The sequence below is a fragment of the Micromys minutus genome (genome assembly GCF_963924665.1).
Source record: "Micromys minutus genome assembly, chromosome: 19".
Taxonomy (NCBI): Eukaryota; Metazoa; Chordata; class Mammalia; order Rodentia; family Muridae; genus Micromys; species Micromys minutus.
Genome location: NC_137954.1, coordinates 23323391 through 23332165, shown reverse-complemented (window position 1 = coordinate 23332165; position 8775 = coordinate 23323391).

Here is an 8775-nt window from a genome sequence, read left to right as displayed (position 1 = left end):
GTCCTGGGCACAGGTTCCTTGTGCCTGAGTCATCTTTCTGCTTTTCTCAAAATCTTTTCTTGGTCATTTCCTGGCAACTTATACATTCTCCAAAAACAATTTTTCTCTCTTGTTATACAGTGGGAACCCCCTCTTTTCCTTTCTTGTTTAAAACCTAACCTAATTTTTCTAACTACAGTTTGAGTTCATTCCCCATTTTTAACTTTCTTTCTCAAAATGTTCATGATGTAGTTATACCTGGCTCTTAAAACAACTGTCTGGTATACAATGTTAGCATTTAAATTGTCATTTATAAATAAGGGAGCTGAAAGGTAAAAATCAAGTAAACTATATACAGACTCATAGCTAGGTCTAGACACAGCCCAGCCCAGAACCTAGCAAGGCTTGAGTCTCAGCCCAGAGCCCTACCCTGTGGCCCAGGAAAGCTCTTAAGGCCAAGATCCTACCATTTTTCAGCAGCTGAAGATTTCCTGAAATCTATTTTGTTAACATTTAACTATATTGTGAGGGTGTCAGGAGTAGGGCTTGAGGAAGGTGAGATGGATAGGTGAATGCACGCCTGCACGCATAAAAGCCACAGCCGGCATGTTGGGGCCAGAGGACAACCTGACAGTAGGAATCAATTCTCTCCTTACATTATGTATGTTCTGGAGATCAAACTCGAGCCACCACTGTTTACAGCAAGCTTCCTTCCTTATTTGTCCTTCTAAAGTACTTCAGAAAGATGATGACACCACTGGAGTGTTGCACTTTCTGTCCCAATGCACATAACCCTGTCTCCTCTCACTCCTCTCAGGGGCAAAGACTGCCTCTTACTGACAAAGGCCATTTCCTCTTTCTCCTGCTCACATAGCTATAACTGTGTTTCCTTCCCCAGCCCCCTTTGTAGATAGGTATCTGTGCAGGACTGATTTGTGATCAACAGAACTTGAAACAAATTACTGCACAGCTTTCTGAATCGGCCCTGTTTCTCCTCCTTCCACTCCCCAGGTATCAGTGAGCATGCCTTGGTGCCAACTCTCAAAATGAAAGAACTTTAAGGTTGAAAGATGCTGAATCTCTGTATCACTATTTGGAAAGAAAATGGCCTGCCAGCTGAGAAATATCTTTTGTACTTCCCGTGGAAAGGAAATGAACTTAGGGGTAGGAAGTTTGGCTCAGCTGTTAAGAACACGTCCTGCTTTTCCAGGGTCCCTAAGTTTAGTTTCCAGCAGCCATGATGGGTGGCTCGCAGTCGGCAGTAACTCCAGCCTCAGGAGATATTACAATCTCTTCTGACCTTTATAGGCCCTGCACACATGTGGCACACACGTGCGATTAAAAATCATTTTTATAAAAAAGAGAGAGACTTTTATCATAAGACTTATAAATTTTGAGATTTGTTAGCTGCAGTAGTTAATATATTCATTTGGGCTAGAGGCTACTATCTTAGGACCAAGAAAATGTTAAAGAGCATCCACTCTGGACCACCAACACTTAGTATAAAACTAATGATGGAAGTAGAAATTCTCAGAGACCATAGACCACACCCTTCCTCATCACAGAAAGGGGCTAGATCGGATCCTGAACGACCTGAGGTCACAGAGGCTAAAGGATGGCTGTAGGAATGGACCTCTCACTTCCTGGCCATCCGTGCAGTGCAGTTTTCAGAAGACTGCATTTTCCCTCTGCAGCCAACAATAAAGATAGATAGATAGATAGATAGATAGATAGATAGATAGATAGATAAATGCCAGCATCTAAACAGGCTTCAGGATAGGACTCTCCCGAAACTTGCTGTCAGAACTATGTTCTGGATTCCTCAGAAAATTGGACATATACCTGTTATACCTATACTACCTGAAGATCCAGCTATTCCACTTCTGGGCATATACCCCAGAGACACTCCAATATACAACAAAGATACATGCACCACAATGTTCATAGCAGCTCTATTTATAATAGCCAGAAGCTGGAAAGAACCCAGATGTCCTTCAGTAGATGAATGGATACAAAAATTGTGGTACATTTACACAATGGAGTACTACTCAGCCATCAGAAACAATGATTTAACAAAATTCTTAAGAAAATGGATGCATCTAGAGAATATCATCCTGAGTGAGATAACCCAGTCACAAAAGAACAGACATAATATGCAGTCACTGATAATAGGATGCTAACCCCAGAGGCTTGGACTGCCCCAGAAACAACTCACAGACTGTGTGAAGTTCAAGAAAAAAAGAAAACAAACAAACAAACAAACAAACAAACAAAAAGTCATGCTCAATTCTTACACACCAAGAAAAGTTGACTAATTCCGGGTTACATCCTGTTTTACATGTACTTTTTGCTCATTGTAACTAGTAAAACCTTAATGCGGAGTATCAAACCTTTAAAAAAAAAAAAAAAAAAAAAAAAAAAAGCCAAGCACTGACACAATTGTATTTGTATACATTTATGCAAAAATGTTTAAATTTTTTTTCTTTTATCTTTGTTTTTTAAAATAAAGTTTTAAAAAAAAAGAACTATGTTCTGTATGCTGATCCAACTCCTGGGCTGCCCTCAAGGTTCCCATTAGCAACACATAGGCTCAGCAGCCTGGAGCCACACAGATCACACTACTCACAACTACATGACAGGATCATTATGCATAAAATCATTGTTACCAGTGTAATAGCCCCACAGCCTTCACCATGGTGGTTCAAATGTGGTCCACCCTGACTGAGCCCATCACCCTACTGAAGAAGGGCTTGTATGCTTCATTCACAGGACAATGCTCCCATGCTGTGGTCACTGTTTCCCAAGATCACATTCCTTGAAGGCGTATGAGCATGGAGCTAAAGACATCAGTCTTGTTTCGAGCAGATGTACAATTACACGTTTTTCAAAAACTATCCCAGTAGTCTTCAGCTTTTTCTAATTTATACCCATCAGTAAAAATATATCTATCACATACCCCAATGTATATAAGTAATGTCTCTTTAAATATCTATAATGCAATTTTTTAAAAGCTCTATAAATGTCATGTGCATAATATAGCATACGCGATTTTTTTTAATTTCCACTGATGAGATTTTAAAGCAAATATGCGTTGATGTACCTACCCTTTCCCCCTGGTCCTAGTACCTGGTTCTTCACAGAACGCTTGCACCATCGAAGCCTTTGGACCGAAGTCACAAAGCCTGCAGCCTGCAAGCCAAATGCAGCCCACAGATGTGTTTTGTTTGGCCTGAACAATGTTTCCAAATTTTATATTAGTTCTCAACACTTAAAAGTTGGGTAAGTTCACATCAAATATAGAGATATTTCACCATCTTATTCACAGTTTCATCCCCCATGTCTGTTACACACTAGGCACTTAATAAATAGCTGTTTAATTATATTCCTAAGTTCTATCCCAAAAAGATCAGTTTAGCATTTCAGCAAGCCACGAGGGTTTTCATAACCAAGGCACTGGCTCACGAGTCCTGCACCGCAGTCTCCTCTTCTCCCTGTTGTCCTATACCTAGCCCTCATTTGTACCTGTTCACCTACCTGGCCCCATCCACACCTGAACAACTGCTCTGCATTAGAGTTTTCTGGTTGTTTGAGGGCCTCCCTCTAGTCCTGTGAAGCCAAAGACAGGATCTGAACCTGATTCTGATTCTGTCCATTGTTATTGAGAATTCCTTGGGGGAATTTGTACTCTAAGCCAGCTCTCCTAATCTAAAAAACAGAAATATTAATTCCTTCTTTGTAGGTTGCTTGACAATAAAAAAAATAAGTTGGCTAATATCTGTAGACTGCTTTGTATACGGTAAGCTATTATAGAAAGGGAAAACGTATTGCCACAGCCACACTCAGAAGGACTGGATGAAGGGATAAGGCATGCCTTAGCCTCACTCCCCTACACAAGCCACGACTTTCTATGCACTCATCCCCACATTGGCCCTAATGCACTGGTCATCACCTTGTAATCTGGGGTTTAATGGAAGGAGGCATGAGAAAGAAGGAGTTGAAGAGTGGGGAAGAATCCCACAGCTCCAGAATCTGGAGTCAGTTTTTTTCTAACAGTTTACGTTCCTCATTTCACTGTTGCTTGTTTCTAAGTCATTAAGCCAAGATGGGGATGCAGCTCACTGTCTGAGCAGGTGCAAGGCCTTGGGCACTGTGGGTACTAAAGTCATTACATCCTGTGACTTGATGTGAGAGCAGATGCAGACTCCGTCACCTTAGGCCCAAAGACCAGTTCTGTGCCTCGTGGTTTTCCACTCAGGCTCCCAGGAGCTAGTCCCTAAACCTCCAACTTTCTGTCCCATCGGCACAGCCCTTTCATAAAACTGTAACCTCATTCATTACTCACTGCTTGGAAATACGTCCAAGGGGGATGTGGTCGTCAGCTCATGGTTGCTATGACAAAATACTCGCAAGAAATGGATCAAAGGAAGGAAAGGTTTGGTTGGTTCATGTTTTCAGAGAGCTGGTACATGGTTACTTGCTCCGTTACTTTGGCCTGGGACAAGTCCGAGTTGGCATGGAAATGGCAGCAGATCATAGAGGAATATGCTCACCTGGTAGCAAGGAAGCAGCTGAGGGGAAAGCATCTGGGAACAAGGGCTGGTTCAGTGGACCACATTCCTGAGCTTGGCTCTACCTACTAAGAGTCCATTCAGCTATGAGTTCATCAGTTGATGAGTCCATCTACAGGGAAGGCACACTCATAATCCAATCACCTCTCAATGGAAGCAACACGGGGAACCAAGCCTTCAACACATGAGCGGGGGAGGGGGGTCTTCATATCCATGTCATACCTGCCAAGAACTTTTTTTTCACCTTCCTGTCATCAAGGAAAGCGTTTCTGTCCCGTTTAAGCCAGCAACCTCTCTCTCACACTTGCCCACCTCCTAGACTGCTTTCTTATTCCTTCTCTGCCCTGATTTCTGGGTCTCTGCCAGATGTTTTGCCAGCTAAGAGTTGAACTGCATGAAATCACCAGCATTTAATCATCAGTGACCTAGGAAAGAGCAATTTCCTATGGCTCTGCTTCCCTCTTTCAGTCTAGAGCCTGACCAACACAGATGAAGATGCTTACAGCCAACTGTCAGACTGAACACAGGGGCCCTAATGGAGAAGTTAGGGGAAAGACTGAAGGAGCTAAAGGGAATTGCAATCAATAGGAAGAACAACAATATCAACCAATCAGACACCCCAGAGCTCCCAGGGACTAAACCACCAAACAAAGAGTACACATAAAGGGACCCATGGCACCAGCTGGATATGTAGCAAAGGATGGCTTTATCTGGCATCAACAGGAGGGGTGGCCCTTGATGCTGAGAAGACTTGATGCCCCAACTTAGGAGAATGCTAGGGCAATGAGGTGGGGGGGGCTCCTTCATAGAAGTACGGGGCATATTGGATAGGGGTTTTGCAGAGGGAAAACCTGGAAGGGGGATAACATTTGAAATGTAAACAAAATAGCCGAGATGAATAAATCAATACATACATAAATAGCTCTACTCCTCTGGCCAGAGTACAAACAATCTCTACCAAAATACACAGAGTCCCAGTCATCTGCTATTGCCTTGTCAGTCTGAGCCCAGAGAAACAACATAAGCCTGCATGAGAATGGTGGTGGTTTGAATATGCTTGGACTATGGGGATTGGTACTGTTAGGAGGTGTGGCCTTGTTGAAGGAAGTGTGTAAATGTGGGGGTGGGCTTTGAAGCTCCACCCAATGCAGAAGAATCAGTTTTCTCTTGGCTGCAGTCAGATGAAGATATGGAACTTTCAGCTCCTTCTGCACCCTGCCTGCCTGGAAGATGCCATGCTCCTGCCTTGATGACAATGGACTGACCCACTGAACCTATAAGCCAACCCCAATTCAATGTTGTCATTTATGAGATGCTTTAGTCACGGTATCTCTTCACAGCAATGGAAACCCCAACTAAGACAAGAATATAGAAGACTCAAGAGTCTTTTATTTAAAGTATGTCTTAATCCCCCACCCCACCCCCGTCTTATTGCCCAGCTTTGGACAAGAATCCCAATTGTCTTATCTAGTTGGAGAAACCACCACAGGAAGTACTGCTGGCTTTGTCTATACTCTCTGGTTCTGCTAACAACAGCAACAACAATAATAATAATAATTGCCCCCACTTATCTAACAGTTGCCTTTCTTATATGTCTTTAACTTCCTAGAGCAGTAATTCTCATTCCTTAGTGAGACCCCTTCGGGGAGTAGGGGGTTGCATATCAGATACCCTGAATTTCAAATATTTAAATTGCAATTCACAACAGTAACAAATCTACTGTGAAGTTACAAAGTAGCAATGGAAATCATCTCAGGTTGGGGGTCACCACAACATGAGCAGCTATATTAAAGAGTAACAGCATTGGGAAGGTTGGGATCCTCTACTCTAGCGGGTTTTTTTTGGTCATTTCTGTAGGCAAATCACAGCTCAAAAGAGTGACAGCAGGTGGGAGGAGAGCCACCTCTCTGCAGACAGAAATTCGTCACAGACATATGGAAATGTTTTGTGCCACACCACAGCTGCCCTCCTTCCATCCACTCCTCTCCCAGAGTGATTTTATCTTTACATTTACCAAGCACCTGCTGTGCGTTAAGTGCCATGTTTTTATAGAGATTAGTTTGCTTCGGGAAGAGCACACATTCCAGATTCGCTCTGGAGGGAGAGTATGGGGTAAGTGTCTGGCCCAGGTTCAGATCTGTTAAATGTGTAGATGTGCCATACGGTCTCTAAGTATTCTTCCAGATCAAATTTGCTAAAATTCTTTGTAGCCATGGGATCCGATTTCTTCTTCCAAGCTTCTCCTGACCTGATCTTGCCCCCCAGAGGGTCAAGCCTGTGCCAAGGGCTAGAATGCAGGTGGTTTAGTTTTGGAATTGACCCCAGGAAGCAGCCGGAAAATCAGATGAAGGGAGGGAAGCTTCCACAAGGCTACTTTATGAACTGCCATCCACCATAGGACACTGAAGCTAGACCTGATATGAGGAGAATCACCCATGTCCCCCACCCCCACTTTCTTCCAGAATAGTGAAGAATTAGAAAGAGCCCCAGAGCTGCAACAGGATCTGGATTTAGTCCTTGGAGGAAAGGTTGGCTGAAGCAAGCCTACACTGAACCCTTCTCTGAAGGGGGGAGAAGGGGATTCTAGAAGGAAAGCAGCAAGGGCCCTCTCCAAACATACTCCGGTCATTCTTCTTCGATGGAATATTCTGCCTGACCTTTCTGGCCTCCACAACTGGCGGCTCTCCCATCCTCCCACATGAGCATTCTCCTCAGAGCACTGCCCCACATGCCTGCCCCAGGGTACCCCACAGTTCAGCAGAGTCTCCAATGGCTGGGTACCCCGCACTCCTGCTTCCTGAGCTTCTTCCAAAGAAGTACAGGCTTCTTCAAAGGCTGCTGTGTTCCTCCATGGCAATCACCCCTTACATCCTCATCTCCTGTTTCCTCACAAGCCCACTGTCCTACTGTGTACCTGACAAACTCCGTACCCCTTGCTTCTCTCTTATGGGCACTTCCCACAGTCAGACCACCTGCTCGCTCTCTACATCTTCACTTCCATTTCTCCCATGTAAACTACATCAGAGCATCTTTCCTCAGGGCTGTCACCTTCCCACCCATCCTGTCAGAACATCTTCCTCAGACACAACTCTGTTCTTCCCTCTACCCAAGAAAACTTTCTAAAAAACAAAAAAAGCAACTGCTACTAGATAAATCTAAAGAGAAGAAAAGGGGATCTGGGGAGATGGTTTAGCAGTTAACGGTGTGTTCTGTTCTTGGAATGGACCTGGGTTCTGTTCCCAGAATACACGTGCTTGCCCACAACCACTTATAACTCTAGTTCCAGGACACCCGGTACACTCTTGTGGCATTGTTCTTGCCACCTTCCAAGTAGGATTCACCAAACTTGCTTCCTCCCTTGGACCACACCCAGCCTTTGTGGTCTTCAGATTTGGAACGAGCTTGGTTTCATTCATGGGTTCTCACTCAAATGTGGGCGTGCCTATGTAGGTATATGGGTGAGCCAAAAGGTATAAGTATGTGTGTTTGTGTGCAGTTGTGCATAGCAGTGTGTGGAACAAAATGAGGAGCTCCCGTGGTATGAGAATGCTCCTGAACATAGGAAAAGGCAGAAGTCTATAGGTCTGTGTCAACAAGGCTTTTCTGTACAAACCCTTAAGCATCCCTGTCCCATTGGCTCTACTTGAATCAAAGATGTGTGGGGTGTGTGTGTGTGTGTGTGTGTGTGTGTGTTCCAAACACAACAATGTAGGACTGCAAGAAATTTGCTCAGCTTGTTTCTACCCCCCTCTCCCCATTGCTGCCTTGTAGAGAGCACACAAAGAAAATGAGCAAGATCACAAGGACCCATGAGTGATGGGCCCCTGACTTGCAGGGAACACAAATAACATTTGTTCATCTCTAAGCCACTTGTCAGCTGCACTGCGAGGTGGTATTTTTCCTACACACTAGGATTAAGTAGTGTTTTTGGAGCACTCTAAATGCAAGGAGGTACCTTAGGAACAGAAAGGGTAGTGTGCCCAAAGCTTCACAGCTGGTTAGTAATAGATCCCAGGTTCATCCCAGGAAGTGTAAGAACACTTATGTATGCCACTACTAGATATAATGTCAGATATGGTTTTCTCAGGGTCCTGTCCAATCCCCTGGGTCTAAGATCTGAGATTAAGAAGTGTAAGAGGCAGGGAAGGCAGAGACAGAAATAACAAAAGGAAAACCAACCATTTGAGTGGGGTCCAGTAAGCAGAACAGAGCCCCTGAGAGACCTTGA